Source organism: Prenolepis imparis, unplaced genomic scaffold (genome assembly GCF_030444845.1).
Source record: "Prenolepis imparis isolate NDT839.2.m4 unplaced genomic scaffold, iyPreImpa1.0 SCAF_12, whole genome shotgun sequence".
Lineage (NCBI taxonomy): Eukaryota > Metazoa > Arthropoda > Insecta > Hymenoptera > Formicidae > Prenolepis > Prenolepis imparis.
Genome location: NW_028141170.1, coordinates 13166425 through 13184793, shown reverse-complemented (window position 1 = coordinate 13184793; position 18369 = coordinate 13166425). Strand labels below are relative to the sequence as shown.

At 33.7% G+C, this 18369-nt stretch overlaps 1 pseudogene across 1 annotated transcript; it reads left to right on the top strand.

Annotated features, from left to right (window-relative positions):
- Positions 1–8137: 8137 nt before the first annotated feature.
- LOC145943711 (uncharacterized) lies at positions 8138–15580 on the top strand (annotated as a pseudogene). Its single transcript, XR_014426564.1, has 8 exons — positions 8138–8305; positions 8656–8835; positions 12768–13117; positions 13214–13770; positions 14365–14588; positions 14657–14822; positions 15026–15194; positions 15498–15580. The product of XR_014426564.1 is annotated as an uncharacterized LOC145943711 (transcript).
- Positions 15581–18369: the final 2789 nt, after the last annotated feature.

The following is an 18369-nucleotide window of genomic DNA, read 5'->3' as shown; positions in this document are numbered from 1 at the left end:
ACAACACTCCTAACTTCCTACGAAGTCCTGCACGACCCGAGGATCCTCATCCTTAATTCGGCGCAACCCCAGTGCCTTGTTCGAGGCACACAACAAAATTGGTGGCAGCGGTGGGATCGCGCCGACGGACCGCCAGGACCAGCAGGAACCTGAAGACCTGAAAACAATACAAAAGTATTAGAAAAATCAGGCACGTCGAAATAATCGACGGACAACACAGAAAGCAGCATACTAAAAAATAAGACCCGCAATACACACATACACAACGTGTGGAAGCAGGCACGTCAGTTAGAAAAACAGCTGACGGAAATAAGCAGAAGTCACAGTGCAGTGAAAGTGAAGGACGGACAACGCAAGCAGTACGAAGAGCGATAAGCAAGCAGCTGAGAATCGAGTAGGATCGCCAACGTCCCAAGGACAACGCCGACCTGCGACAATCTCACGGACAACGCATCATCACCGAGCGACGACCTGCCGTATCAATCACGAGCACCGAGCCGCCAGCCGTTATCAGCCCACGAGCGATCGAGTTGCAGTAGCAGCAGCCAAGCCGTACCGAGCGATAAAGAGCGTAACGATGCGAACCGTAATACTGTAAGTCCGATCCTTATAATATTTCTGCGTGAATGTCGGAAGGGAACAAGACATCCCCGAAACCGATAGCGAACAAATCTTGGCTACATAGCGACTCAGCCAAACGAGCGATTCAAGCGTTACCCTTAACTGTAGAAAGACTCGAGCGAGTTCGTAGAAAATTAGAGAACGAATATTCAAGCGAAAGCGAAAACGAATTACCCGCGAACGTCATTGTTAAACGCGAGTTCCCCTTCGATAGTTTTGACGAAAGTATACTAAAGACGCGAACAGACGGTAATAACGAAAATATAAAAGAAATTAAAATACGCGCAAGCAAAACCCCTAGCAACGCGTCACAGAAAAGCGGATGGTCAACTACGTACGATAGTAGCGATTTTGACTCTAACGAAGATAACATGTCGGTAATGCACACCCCACCAAATGGTGCAGCGGACGTATCCGTGGGTGCTGTGGACCGCGAAATTGGTCGCCTACGCGAAACTATAGAGCGCGGAAACGTACATCGCGTAGAAGTCGACGTACACAGGACACCCGCCGAACATAGGACACCCGTCGAAAACAACGCGAACGAGGAAAATCCTTTGATGCGCGACGTATTACAAGGCCTACGAGATTTACAAATCGAAATGCGAACAGAAATAAATAAAATGTACGATTGGAGGTCACGCGGAGAGAGATCAGACGAGAGTCGTCAAAGCTCCCGCGAACGCGCACGCAAACGGGATGCAAATAGGCACCGCGATAATCGACATCTCCGTGAACACACCCGTAATCAAAATGCGGAAGAGAGATGCGACAGTCGGCAAGATCTACGCGAACTCACTCCCGAGCGAGACAGAAATAATCAACGTGATCACCGCGACTACCCTCGAAATCGAGACGCAGAAGATCGACGGAATCTACGCGAACACACACGCGAACAGGGAGCGGATAGGCGCTTAGACAATAGGCAGATTAGATCCCGCGAACGCGCTTATGATCGAGATTCGGACGAAGAGCACGAGCCTCGTATGGCTTACGGACGAACCGAGCGTGACATCCGAAATCGGCGGAATGCCTCACAACGGTACATGTCACTAAAGGAGGCGCGAATAATGATACCGGAGTTCGACGGCACAACGCGAACCCGATTACAAGAATTTCTAAACTCCTGTACGTACGCAATTAAAAATATTCACCCTGATGACGAGGAAGCGTTAATTCAAGGAATATTATTTACTAAATTACGGGGAAAAGCCATGCAAGATTTCGAGACACGAGACATTCAAACGTTCGAAGAATTGAAAGACCAACTAGAAAATTCTTATCAAAGTAAGCGGAGTACAGCGCATTTACAAATCGAGTTCAATTCGCTCAAGCAAAACTTTAACGAACCGGCACAGAGTTTCGGACAACGCGTCGACAAACTTGCCAGGAAATTATATAGCTCAATGATTGAGGGAGAAAAGCGTTCGAGCACATATAAGCGTGCTATTTTAGAAACCATACAAAGCCAAGCATTACTCAATTTCCAATTCGGGTTACGTAACGAATTGAAAATACTCGTGCGATCACAACGATACACAACACTCCAAGAAGCGATAACGGGCGCAACCGCAGAAGAAAAGTTAATAGGATCTAACGCATCGCGAATGACAAATGCATCACAAAGCAAAACTGGGCAACAACCGCGACAAGGTCAACATAAAACCACGCAATGTTATAAATGCGGAAAATCGGGACATTACGGACGCGATTGCCGCAGCAGTAAATACGCGCTCCCAAAACCGGACAAGCCCCCTCGCGCAAATACCGTAGAGAAATTCTGCAATTATTGCAAAAAACGCGGACATAATCGCGACGAGTGTTGGACTTTAAATGGAAGGCCGAAAACAAATACACCGGACCGCGATAAGGGAACCGATAATAAAAAATCGCGAAGCATAAATAAAATTGAGAACAGTAAGAAACCGAAATCGCGAAAAAGAGATACCGACTCCGAGTATAGCAGTGACGAGGAAGAACGGCAAGAAGAAAATAATAAAAAGACACGCGCGATAGAATATCAGGTGACTCACGTGCGACAGACGCCTCGTGGAGCAGCGAGCCTGAATTTAATAACTCTACCTATACGCGAAGTAAAGAACGGCAAGATTAACATGCTCTACGATTCTGGAGCTACTGTCTCTTTAATAAAAGTTAAACACCTGAAAGGTGAAACCGAGATATACAACGACAAAATTACTTTGATCGGCATAACCGGGCATAAAGCGCGAACAATAGGAAAATTCTACGCGACTATCGATCTAGGCAGCCGAAAAATCAAACACGCGATTTATGTCGTAAAGGACGACTTCCCAATGGAATACGAAGGGATCATAGGAATCGATTTTCTACAAAAGCAACAAGTCACGTGCGATTACAAAAAACAGGAGATTCAAATAGGAAACGCCGTATTAAAATTACGACCGTACAATAAAATTCAATTAAAACCGCGTAGCGAAACGATAATACAAGCGGCAACGAATCGTAATAAGATAGGCGTGATAAAGGCCGAAGAAACAGCACCGGGAATATATATCGGACGATGCCTGGTAGAACCAAAAAATTTGGTGTGCCCCGTCAGTATAATTAATACGACCGACGAGACCGTAGAGGTTAGTACGCCGCTCGTAACCGTAGAAGACATATGTGAAGATAACGCACACAAAGTATACACGATACACACGGGCGACACTCATAACTCGTCAACGCGCGACGAACGAATCTGACAATTATTACGCACGGATCATCTAAACGTCGAAGAAAAACGCTCAGTACAACGGATATGCGAAGAATATAGCGATATATTTCATTTAAATGAAGAACCACTGACATGCACCGCGACGATAAAGCACGAGATAAACACGCGCGCCGACACCTCGCCCGTCAACGTAAGACCATACCGCCTTCCCGAGAAGCATAAAGCAGAAGTAAATAAGCAAGTGCAAGGAATGCTAAAAGACCAAATTATTAGAACAAGCATGAGTCAATGGAATGCTCCATTATTAGTAGTGCCGAAAAAAGCCGATGCGTCAGGAAAACAAAGACTCAGGGTAGTAGTAGACTTCCGGAAAGTTAACGATTTAACTATAGGCGACTCATTTCCTCTGCCTAATATTACCGATATATTGGACCAGTTAGGGAACGCCAAATATTTTACGACGCTTGATCTAGCATCAGGATATCACCAGATACCGATGGCTGAGCGCGATAAAAACAAAACCGCCTTTTCAACCCCCTATGGACACTACGAGTTCAACCGAATGCCGTTTGGATTAAAAAACGCGCCTGCGACCTTCCAACGATTAATGAATTCGGTACTAACAGGGATACAAGGGCTCAGATGTCTCGTTTATCTCGACGACATCGTAATATACGGATCCAGTTTGGAGGATCATAACAAAAGACTCGTGGAAGTACTACAGAGATTACGAAAACATAATTTAAAATTGCAACCGGAAAAGTGCGAATTTTTACGTAAAGAAGTAATATACTTAGGGCATATTATTTCCGAGAACGGCATATTACCCGATCCGTCGAAACTAGACGCGGTAAAAAATTTTCCGACGCCACAAAAAATAAAAGACATACAATCGTTTATCGGACTAGCGGGCTACTATCGCAAATTCATTGAAGATTTCTCGCGAATCGCGAAACCGTTAACAAAACTAACAAAAAAGACGGAAGTTTTTGTATGGGGAAACGAACAACAAATCGCGTTCGACACCCTAAAAGAAAAATTAATGACCGCGCCAGTGTTAAAATATCCGGACTTCATCGAAGAATTCAACGTGACCACCGATGCCTCCGACTACGCAATCGGAGCCGTGCTGTCACAGGGACCGGTAGGAAATGACCGACCTATCTCTTACGCCAGCCGAGTGTTATCTCGGGCAGAGCAAAATTATAATACGACCGAAAAAGAATTGTTAGCAATCGTATGGGCAGTTAAACATTTTCGACCATATGTCTATGGAACAAAATTTAAAATAATAACCGACCATAAACCTCTAATTTGGCTATTTAACGTCACGGACCCCGGATCAAGACTCATCCGCTGGAGATTAAAATTAGAAGAATACGATTACGAGATAATTCACAAGGCCGGACGAGCAAACGCGAACGCCGACGCGCTAAGTCGACACGTAACTCGAGATACAAGCGAGAGAAGAAAGAGAGAAATCTTCAAAGTAGAAGAAGAGGAAGAAGAGAGAGAAGAAAAACTCGCCGATAACGCAAGAGTATATACCGAAGAGGAGAAACAACAAATACTCTACGAATATCATGATGCACCCACAGGAGGACATCAGGGAATCGAACGCACAATAAAAAGAATTCGATTAAAACATAACTGGCCAGGATTAACAAGAGACGTCGAAAAATATATCTCGAAATGCGAATCCTGCCAGAAAAATAAATTATCGCGACGAGTAAAAGCACCCCTCATTATTACGGACACGCCGAGTAAACCATTCGAGAAATGCGCGTTAGATATAGTCGGACCGTTAACAATTACTAATAACGGAAATAAATATTTACTAACTTTCCAAGATAATTTAACAAAATTTAGCAAAGCGATACCGATCGCAAACCAAGAAGCTAACACGGTCGCGAAAGAATTCGCCACGAAAATAATTTTCGAATACGGAATTCCCGAAAAAATTCTAACCGACCAAGGAACAAATTTTGTAAGTGAAATATTTAAGAATACGTGCAAATTACTTAAAATCGATAAAATTCAGACAACAGCTTATCACCCCGAAAGCAACGGAGCATTAGAGCGTTCACACCGTACGTTAGCCGAATATTTAAGACACTATATAAATGCCGACCAAACAGACTGGGACGAGTGGATTCCCTACGCAATGTTTACGTATAACACGACCCCACACACGGTTACGGGGCATACACCTTTCGAATTAGTATACGGGCATCAAGCGGACCTACCGACAGCTCTAGCGAGACCGCCCAAACTAACGTATAGTTACGACGACTACTCGCAAGAATTAAAAGAAAGAATACGGGCGTCAAATCAACTCGCGAAAGAGAATATTAAAGAAGACAAAATAAAAGCCAAAGGGTACTACGATAAATCCGCGAAAGAAACAAAATTTAAGATAGGCGACAAAGTACTAGTATACGACGAGACGCTCCGACGGGGACGATCGAAAAAATTAGATGCACTATGGGCAGGACCTTACGTAATAACCGAAAAGAATTCCGACGTAAACTACACAATTAAAAAAGGAAGAAAAGCAGTGCGCATGCATACGAATAGACTAAAGCTATTTATAGAAAACTAATACTTACTGTTATATACTTACTGTGATCCGACAACAATATATACTATTTTGCGTTTCCCTTTAATTGCGCAACCGACCTATGATATTGTAAAAGTAATAAAATTCCCCACACCATCCTATAATAATGTATACAATTATATCAAAATAGATAATCAAATAATTGTTATAGATAAAAAAAAAAAAAAAAAAAAATTAACATATGCGACAATGACGGAAAGCGAATTGCGAAATTGTAATAAAATTAATACACAATATGTATGTAAACGCAATTCACCTATACACCGCGTAGATTTAGACGCACCATGCGAAATTCAAATGTATACGCAGCGACAACATTATCAGAGCAAATGTAATGTAAGACACTACGTCTCAACCCACATGTTATGAATAGCATTACACCAAGAGCACACCTGGTTATACTCGACGGACGCCGAACAAACGATAACCATACAATGTGACGGTCAGCTCGAAAATAAAATAATAAGAAACGATTATAAAACTACATTGTAAACGGGAATTATAACTGTACGTAGCATTAGAAATAATCTTAACAAAAATAAGATAAGAAAGCGAAAAACTTCGTACCTCCGTTTTTCTTTTTTTTACGGGGGAGGAATGTTATAGCCCGAACTATAACCAGTAGTTATTAGGAATAAGAATTCACTAAATATTTTTATAGAATATTATAAGATATTTTTACGTATAAAAGAGCGCTCTCGACAAACGCTCGTCGCGTGAAAACGCTAACGCAGCGAGACACGCGCGAAGCACCGGAAACCGCGAGATGCAAGCGAAGACCTGCGACTTCAACCTGCTTCGCTTGCAGTTAGAATAAAAACGCGTGAATATTACTAACCAATCAGAGACCTGTTTCCAAGGGCCTCTCCCGAAAGAAATTCAAGAAACAAAGATTATAAAAGACCGAGAGTCAGCCCGCGGGAGAGTCGCAAGTTAAGATCTGAATGAGAAGTAACGAAATCGCTAATAAGAAACCAGAACATCAGAACGAGACTCACTAACAACGACCTGAATTATTGAGAGGAATACGAATATACGCTCATCGAATGTTACGCGAATATATATTTAAAGAAAGGACGAGAAATAAAGCGAAACCATATTCAATCCGAAATAAAAGTGTATTTTAAGAGAAAGAAAAGAGTACAACACTCCTAACTTCCTACGAAGTCCTGCACGACCCGAGGATCCTCATCCTTAATTCGGCGCAACCCCAGTGCCTTGTTCGAGGCACACAACAGTACATTGTACAACAGATTGTAAAAATAATATTCATTTAATATTTATTAAATATTTATTTTATATTAAATATTTGTTTGAAATAGCAATTAAAGAAAATATTAACATAATGTTTATTTAACATTTATTTAATATTCATTTTTACATTAATTATTTATTGGCAATAATAATTTGAAAAACATTATACCTAATGAGCAGACAATATTTTTTAAATGTATTTTTAATGCTTATTTTTCATTAATTGTACATTGTACAACAGATTGCAAAAATAATATTCATTTAATATTTATTAAATATTTATTTTATATTAAATATTTGTTTGAAATAGCAATTAAAAAAATATTAATATAATGTTTATTTAACATTTATTTAATATTCATTTTTACATTAATTATTTATTGGCAATAATAATTTGAAAAACATTTATGTAATATTTATTAAATCTCTATTTTATATTAATTGCATAAAATATAAGATTTGTTAAAATATTTATATATGTGACGTATATATGCCTATATAAACTATATATATGTCTGATAAATCAACCGATTATTAGAGTATAATTCATATGGAATATTAGAATTAGAACATACATATAAATATTTTATACTTTTGATAAAGTGTAATATGAGTCAATATGATAAAGTGTAATATAAGTGAATATATGCAAAGTGTATTGATAATAATTGATTTTTAAAAATTCAAAAATATATAAAAAACTAAAAAGTAAGTATATAAAAAGCTAAAAAGTAAGTATATAATTAATACAATTTTTTGTATATAGAAAACACTTATTAACAACGTTTATTAACAACTAATTATAAAATTTATTTCCATATTAAAAATAAAATCAGTTTTCATTTCCCGCCTTTTATATAATTCGTCCGCCGTTGCGCGTTCGCCGCGTACACAGAAACCTAACTTTAGTGACAAAGCTATAACTACTACGATGAAGTCTTTTGTCTTTTGTCGTTTGTCGTTTGTCGGTTGGCCACTCATCAGAATCTTGTTGGCCACGTGTGTCGGGCATAGAAAGAAGAGAACGGAATATATGCGAAAAATCACAGATACACACGTTTATATATTTACAAAATATCAATATCAATAAGACACCACTGCTTAAGTAAAAGGTAAGTCATCGGTATTCGGTTAAAAGTAAATTAATAGCAGATTATGTGATTTTTTGTAACCTATTTAGATTATACGCGTATAGGTTATGTATTTTTGATTTATCTACAAATTTTTTCTTTCAACAATTTTTACATATATTTTCTATTTATTTATAGAGCATTTACGACATAGAGTCTATTTATTAGAGTATACAATAAATTACTGTAACGGCATATGATACAATTTTTCGTGCTACCTTGTATCCAAATTAATAAATTATAAATATATAATTATAAATTATAAATGCAGCGTGCTATTTGTTCAAGTATTTCGTAAATATGTATTTTTAAATCGATGTTTAATTTTATAGTTTGTCGTTTGTCGGTTGTGTGTGGCCATTCATCAGAACCTCGTTCGCCACGTGTGTTGGGCAAAGAAAGAATAAGAGAACGGAATATATACATATACGGGAAATCACAGATATACACACGTATATATATTTACATTTAAAATATCTCTCAATATCAAGACACCACTGCTTAAATAAAAGGTAAGACATCGGTATTCGGTTAAAAGTAAGTTAACAGCAGATTATGTGATTTTTTTGTAACTTATTTAAATTATACGTATAGCTTATTAATTTTTTATTTATCTACAAATTTTTTCTTTTAACAATTTTTTACATATATTTTCTATTTATTTATAGAGTATTTACGACATAGAGTCTGTTTATTAGAGTATACAATAAATTACTGTAACGGTATATGATGCAATTTTTCATGCTACTTTGTATACAAAGTATTAAATTATAAATGCATAAATTATAAATGCAGTGTGCTATTTGTTCAAGTATTTCGTAAATATCTTGTATATTCAAATAGATGTTTAATTTTATGGTTTAATTTTATGATTTAATTTTATGGTTTAATTTTTATGATATTTAGGAGTATATTTGCTTAAGGACATTAAAATAACAAACCTTATATTTATTAAATATATTTCTAGTTTTTTAGAATATGCCAAAAGATATACCTTTTTATAAGCTTTCCAAGAGAGCCAAAATACGGAATCTGAAGAATGCTGAGAATGTAGAACCAAATTCAACTGATTCTTCAATGGAATTTGATGAGCATATTCCGCAATCACATATTTCATTGCTTACAAGTAATAGTTCCGAAATACCAGATTTTCTTTCTCTTCAAGAAGAATTCAGACTTTCTAATGATTTTGAACCTTCTCATCATTCTCATCATTCTGAACTTTCTCAGTCTTCCGAAGTTATTCATCATTCTGAATATTTTGATAATTGTGAATGCTCTGAACACTCTGAATGCTCTGAAGACTCTGAAGACTCTGAATGCTTTGAACACTCTCAATGCTCTGAATACTCTGATTTTGAATATTGGGATAATGAAATTGTAGACAAGATAATACTTTAGATGACGACTCTGAAAATCTTCTACATTCACCATCTAATTCGAGCAGTTCTCAGTCTAACAACAATTCAAAAATACTAAAATTTCTTCACGGTTGGGCTTTAAAGCATAATATAACTCACAAAGCTATTTCAGATTTACTTCACGGTTTAAAAGAGAATCACGAATGTTTTGCCGATGAATCAGAATCCACATTCCCTGTCGATGCACGAACATTATTGAAAACAGAAGTAAAATTAATTAAAAAAGTTGTTGATTCTGGCTATTATATTCACATTGGATTACAAAAACAATTATTAAAAATTATTCCTAAGAATTTGAAAACCATTGATTCTTTTAAGTTATTAATAAATATTGATGGATTACCTCTGTTCAAAAGCTCGTCTGATCAAGTGTATCCTATATTATGCACTGTAGTATCCATTCCAGAATTACGTAACAAAGTGTTTCCTATAGGAATATATTACGGTCAAGAAAAACCTACAAATTTAGAAGATTACTTTAAAGATTTTATTTCAGAAATTATCAGTCTGTATGAGAATGGCCTTCATTTTGAGAATCACATTGCACAGTTAGATGGTGTATATTTTGTTTGCGATGTCCCAGCAAAAAGTTTGATAATGGGAATAGTATCGCATACTGGTTTTTATTCCTGCACTAGGTGCACTGTTCGTGGTGTTACATCAGACAATCGACGAATCTTTATTGATTTAGAGAGTCCTGCTCGCACTTGTGAGGATTTTCTACAATGGAGAGATCCGATGTTTCGTCGTAGAGATACTCCTCTTACTAATATTGCAGGGTTAGATTTTATACATCATTTTGTTCTTGATTATATGCATCTGGAATGTCTTGGCGTTATGCGTTCAATGATGAATATGTGGTGCAAAGGAGCAATTCCTCATAGATTTTCGGCTGCTCAAATTGAATTGGTATCAAATCTTCTTGTTCAATTTCAATGCTATATTCCTAGAGAGTTTGCAAGAAAACCTAGAGAGCTATACATTTTTTTACGGTGGAAAGCAACGGAATTTAGATTATTTTTTCTGTATATAGGGCATATTGTTCTGAAAAATGTTCTAAGCGATGAAAAATATATTCATTTTTTGGAATTTCATTTTGCAATGAGAATTTTATTAAATCCAAATCTTTGTAAAAAACAAGAACTTCGTCAATTTGCCAAAGCTCTTTTAAAACATTTTGTTCAATCGACTGCAATATTGTACAATCAAAATTTTATTACCCATAATTTCCATAACAACATTCATATAGTTGATGATGCTGATTATTTTGTCGACAAATTAGATGATTTCTTCTTGCATACGATATCTGCATTTCCCTTTGAAAATTATATGCAGAATATCAAAAGAAAAGTCAGAGGAGCCACTAGTAAGCCACTTGAACAAATCGGACGACGAGTTGGAGAATTAATGTCATTTGAGTTTAATTATTCAACAGACCAAGAGAGTCAATTTCCAAAGTTCTTTAGCCCTCATTGTACCGGTCCAGTATTATCAGGTTGTACGCGTCAGTATCGTGGTGTTGCTCTTGCAAAATTCAAAATAATAAACCAAAGTCCCAATAATTGCTGTGGTACTACAGCCGGAACAATTATTCAAATTGAGAATATAGCTTTTTGTAAGCATTTGCAGCTTCCAGTTGTTATTGGTAGAGAATTTATTGACAAATGTGATTTTTATACTATACCTTCGGAGAGTTCCTGCGTAGGGGTATTTAAAGTTAGCAAATTGTCTAATCTCAAGAAGTGGCCATTGTCACAAATTATCACAAAATATGTACAATTGCCATACAAAAATGGCTATGTTGTTTCGTCTATTTTACACTGTGACACGTTTTAATTAATCAACATGTATATTATAGATCTTCATATATCTTTTATTATATATATATATATCTTATTTCGTTCTTTACTTTTCTTTATTTTCTTTTCTTATCTTTTCTTTTTTCCCTATTCTTTTCACTTTATCTGGTATTTCGTTATATATGCTTCCGTTTCATCGTTGCATGCAATAAAAAAATCTCAGGTAAAAATTCGTTATAAGAGATTCATTATCTACAAGTTGTGTAATCTTCATTTGTTTATAATAAGATTATTAAAATATGAACAAATTAAAAAGCTTTAGAAAATTTAGAGAAAATTATAAAATTTAAAAAAAGAAATTTATAAAATAAGAAATATTAGTTACTTAATTGTATTAAGCCATATTTTGATATTCTTTTTAAATATAATTGATTGAGGAAAATTGCTGCGCATATAATATATTTATGAAATTTTTATAAAGTAAATATATGTTTTATAAATTTAATTTCTAAATTTATTTAAATTTTACATGTCATTTTTGTTATTTACAAATCAACAAATATTAAAAATTATATTCTATATTTAAATTATAACTTTTAATAACCTTTAAATGGATGATTTTTAATTGCATTAATTACATAAATTTTTAGTTGTATTAAAATTGATGTAATTAATTAAATTGATGTTATTAATTAAATATGGTGTTCTATTTGGAAGCACTTTATCTAATATAAATCAGTAAATTTTGTCTATATGTTTTAGTTACTGTTGCATAAAATTGGAATATGATCAGTTAATTGTTTTATGTGTTTTATTGATATTACTTTTTGCTAAACTCAATGATGTATATCAATAATTTGTCAGTACTGCATAAGTATCCAAACAACACACGCATATGATTTAAATTTATCTATGAAAGTCGTCTAAAAGAAATCTGAAAAAATGATGTCTTTTAGACGTCTTTCATGTCAAAACTTGATGTTTTTAAAACATGCATGTTATTATATGGGTGTTTATAACAGGGCATCTGGTATATAACAATTTTTATACTTATAATTTGTACTTATAAATGACTCCTTATATAAATAATTATGTTTAACTTTTCCCATTACATAATACATATGTTAATATTATTACAAAATACTGTTCAGAATGTTATGTGTTCAATAATTAATGTAATTTATATGTAATTATACATTATATATGGTTTTTATGTATCTTTAGGGCAATTACAATGGACAATTCGGAAGAAACAATTACGAAAGAAAATGTAGATATTGCAAACGATAATATTATTATTAATGAAAAATTAATCCATACCGCAAGAAAGCATACTGAGAATAGTAGTGATGATGAGGCAGAGTGGTCTATAGTTTATTTTGAAACTGATATCGAAGAAGAAATTGATGAAGGTTTCCACGACCTTATTCCATCTTCGTGGATTACGAGAGGAACATCATGTTTCTATCCTATGCATGAAAGTCGTGCAATAATATGTAAATTAGCAAAACATTGCGCAAAACCTGATTTTAAGTGGAATTGTTTTTCCATCAAAAAGATAGAAGAAAATATAGGTAAATTTTATAACGCGCGAGATAATTTTTTGTATATAATTTTTCTTCTAATATTTTATTCTTGATATTATAACTGAAATTCATGATTTTTTTCAGAAAACTATAATCAGGGGATGAAAATGTTAGTAAAAATAAGCAAGAATCCTAATGCCACATTATACTCAGATATTGAAGAAAAAGGGAAGGGTTTAAACGATTAAAAAGACCAATTAAATATTTTGAGGAATCTGATAAAGAAAATATGATAGAGAAAAGATATAAGGTGCAAACGTTACCACCCATTCCAAAATTAACAAATGTAATAAGCAAATCCGCACGTCAGCCATTACCTGATATAATAAATGAAAAAGTCAAACGTCAAACATTATCTTGTATTAATGAACAACGGTATTCGAAAAGTGTTCCTCATGAAATAAAAAAGTACACACATAAAAGTTATAAAGAATGTAAGAGAATACCTTTACAAGAGAGTTCTCATCTTTTGACGGAAATGCCAAAATCAACGTCTACAATTGCTTCAGAAAGTAATGAAAAAAATTGTTTAAGTGGATGTAAAATAGATTCCAAGATAAATCATAAATGTGCTTACAACTCACAATCAGAAGGAGAAGTCACATTAGAATCTCTTGCAGATGCAATTTGTTATCTCCATGGTATGTTGAAAATATCATTTACATATATATTATGTAAGATTTTATTATTTTTGTTATAATATATTATTATACTCATTAAAATATATCTCCAATTTAAAAAAGTTACTCTTAATGCAGATCAAAATTTAATAAATTGCAACCAAAATTTATTTTCTTTACAATATTGTTAATAAACAAATTAGAATCAAGTGTAAAACTCTAGAAGATGAATTAAATATATAAAAATCGACGTTTTTAATGTTTGTTATAATTATAGCTTCTTTTAACAATTACTCAAAATTGACAAACGTTAATATTTTAAATCCTATTTTAATACTATTACATATTATAATTTTAAAAATAGGTCCTATAAGAGAATCGTTAATATTATAACAATGAAATTATTATTATTAAAGCAAATGTTTTAATATACCGTTATAACAAATTCAGCTCACACACACACACACACACACACACACACACACGCACGCACGCACGCGCGCACACACACACAACAACCAATAAAATTAATGCTGAAGATGTTATACAATTAAATCTACATTTAATTTATATTTAAGACATAAATAATAACATTCTGTTTTTTATCATTTTCAGCTGAAATATTATCAAGCAAATTGATTTTGCGCAAGACGGACAAGAATATTGAAAGTTTTTTGGAAACACAGAGAATAGTCACACCTGCTATTGAAAATTCTTTCAAAACTGAAAATCCTATTATCACATCATCAGTTTTGGACGAATTTCCAATAGCAAGTCTGGATGATTTAAAGAAAATAGAGCGTAAACTAAAGAAAGATGAAACTTTTTATTTGAAAGTGGTAAAATATTCTTGCTTTTTTTAAATTAAATAAAATTTACATAAACTATAATATTATACAATTTATAGGTTGATGTTCTACGTTTAGGAATTATGGGAGAATCAATTTAAAAAAAAATAAATTCCGTACTTCGGATGGTTCTAGACGATAAGTTAGCAAGTTTTTTTAATTGGAAAGGTCAACGAGGCAACAAACTTAAATTGTCAGGACGTCGAATTACCAAAATAATGATCGGTAAAATATTATTTCACAATTAAATTTATTATAATAATTAAGTATAATTCTGCCTATATATGGATGGTAAATAATTTAAGTCAACTTGAGTTTCAGAGAAAAAAGCTAAATTAAAATCAATTTTATAAATCTGAGTTCTTTTTGAATTTATTCATAGATGTAATTGTGTGCTTATGTATGTTTTTATTTATTCTTTTGTATAGAAGCAGTAGCTAAAGAAATCCCAACAATAAATGAAGTTACATTTATTGTTGGAAGAAAAGCGGAACCCTGGCTGGCTCAGGCCACCTTTCGCATAAAAAAGTAGAATAAAAAATAGGCTTCAGCGAAGCGACTTTTCGGACCAATATTTTTCTCTCCTATTTTTCCGTTGTAAGTTCGAGATTAATTAATCAATGGAACTCAGTAATCTCAAACCAAGAGACACAGTTCCGAAAAATTAAAATTAATTTTCGCGCTTGGCTCTATTGGCCGACTTTAAAAAACATCATATTTATTTATTAATATTGAGAGCCGATAAAAATATTTCTTAATTATCATATATATTTTGTTATATAAAATTTTTATAAAAAATTCGGCTACGGCATGCGTATATATGAATTAAAAATTTATAAAAGTAATTACATTATACTGTATTAACGTTTATTAATATTGATATATTTTTAACATTAACAGACCAAACAAGAATGAGTCTAATGTGGATGACTTAAGTTCTGACAGCCAAGACGAAATCGATGAGGAACACAATAATGAGAACAATGCAGAACAAAACATATAATATAAACATAAAATATAAACAAAATATAATATAAACAAAATATAAACAAAATATATATATATATGTACGTATACCTATGTAAGATTTAATTTTTTTGAATATTAAAAATACATTTTTTAACATTAAATGTTTTTATTATTAAAAAAACCTATTTTCAAATATAAAATAAATAATTTTTTAATAAAAAATACTTATATCTCAAACATTTAAAAAACATTTTTTTAAATATAAAACAAATATTTTTTAAATAAATAACTAATTATTTCTTAAATATTTAATAACATTTTTTAAAATATAAAACAAATATTTTTTAAATTAATAATTAATAATTTCTCAAATATTTAAAAAACATTCTTCAAATGTTAAAATTAATGTTTTTTTAATGAATAAAAGGGGACTTAACCCATTATTTAAATGTTTTTTACAATGTTTTAAAAAATATTTTTTTAATGTTTTCTAAAAACATTTTAGAAATATTTGTCTGCTTCTTGGGGAGAGGCTAGGGACCGAGAGGCTAGGGATCGCGAGGCTAGGGACCGAGAGGCTAGGGACCATGAGAGTGGTAGCATGAGAGAAGAAAGAGATAGCGCGACGCTAGGGACCATGAGAGAGGTAGCACGAGAGAGGTGTCACGACGAGAAACATGACAGAGAGAGATAGCGCGAGAGTGACGTTCGCAAGAGAAACTTTTTTATTTTACTAATAAGAGATTTTTTTTTCTATTAATAATAATAATTTTTTAATAATATTTAATAATAATTTTATAATAATTTTCTTAAGATGGAGCAAAGGAAGGCAAGAACGTCTTATTCTAAAATTATTTAATAATAATTTTTATAAGAGTATTTTTGTGTTGCTAGTGAAGAATAAAATTAAGCAATTATTGTAAACGACCCAACTGGCTTAATTGATCTTTATTAATTCGATATCATATATAAATATACAGACTACGTTTCGACCTTTGGTTCAGATCCTTATCAAATCTAAAATTAAAGGATAATACTATATAGAAGGAATCATTTTATAAAAGCATAGCGCAAACCAAGTTCAAACCAACAATTATTATAAAGTAAATGATTAAAACATACTTTACTTAAAATTTTTTTCTTTTTTCAACATGTTACAATTCTCTCTGTACTAAACGTTTCGTATAGATGGTAAAAAACGAACTAAGTTAGACATTATTTTATTCTTACGGTATTCAAATAATATATATATATAGAATATAAACGCACAATGGCTTTAATAAGCTCATAATACAAAAGATGTGACTCGGCTGCGTGCTCGATGCCTAAGAGGGCGAGACTCTCTCGCGGTTCCGCTATCCTGGCAATGGGTCAGGAGCGGGAGTCGTGATCTTTGGGGAATTCGGCCCCTTTTCATAATATTCGCCGATCACGAACGCCGCGTAGTGTTCCGCTCCGCTTTCGTTAATACGCGCGTAATTTGAGTATAAATATATATCAGCTCTTCCCCTCGTAAATTTTAACATCTCATACGAAAAGGAAGAAAAAGAAATACTTCATCGTTACATTATAGAAAAGAAAAGAAGTGAATACTCTTTTTAAAATAAACACAAATAATTTCCATATCTAGATGGAGGTTTCCTATTACGTTGAGGTCGGCCCTCCGCGGCCGCATTCGATTGACGTTCGTTAACAATTTTATTAGCTTCTAATGAAGAAGTTATGTGTGGAACGTTGGCTTCAACAGTTCTCCCTTCCTCGGATGGTGTGGTTTTATTTTCTTCGGAGCAAGAACTCGAGCCAGTGTCGAAATTTTCCGGAGTCGAATTTGCTTGAGCGTCGTTCTCAGTAATTACAACATCGCTTTCTATAGGGCCATTATGATCAACATCACAGCATCCTTTTTTATCATTAATTTCGTTGCCTATCTTTTTGATTTGGTTAATGTGGCGTTTCCAGATCCTGCCATCATCTAATTTTACATCATAATGTAATTTACCATATTTTTTAAGTACACTTCCAAAACGCCATTTAATCTCTTTGCTTAAATAATCTCGAACGGCGACTCTTTCGCCTTCTCTAAGATTTCTTATCGCGCTAACATTTTCTATTATTTTTATTTTTGTTTCTTCTTTAGGGAATATCAAATCTAATCTGCTTCTAAGTTTTCTCTCAAACATCGCTTCCGCCGGTGATTTATTTAATTTCGGATGTGGCGTTATTCTATACTGGAAGAGAAACTTTTGCAAATTTGTTTTGATATTCCTATTAGTGACATTTAATTTACGTAACGCTTGTTTAAGTGTTTGCACGAAACGTTCTGCCAAGCCATTCGTGGCCGGGTGATACGGCGCTGTAAGCTTATGATAAATACCATTGGTTTGTAAAAATATTTTAAATTCTTCTGATATAAAGGTTCAGCCATTGTCCGAGACTAACGTTTGTGGAAGGCCAAAAGTAACGAACATTTCCCTACACTTCTCTATTGTATTTTGTGCCGATAGATTCTTGACTAAATGTACTTCCGGCCATTTTGTATACGCATCTACCAAAACTAAAAACATGTGTCCCATAAAGGGACCCGCGAAGTCTATGTGTACTCTTTCAAACGGTTGGGTTGCCGCTTCCCATTGATGTTTAATTTTGCTGATAGGATTATTACTGAAGAGAATACAAGCTTTACAATTATTTGTAATCTCTTCTATGTCTTTATCTATTTTTGGCCACCAGCAAAAATTTCTACTTAACTGTTTCATCCTAACTGTACCGAAATGGCCTGCATGTAATTCTTTTAACACTTTCT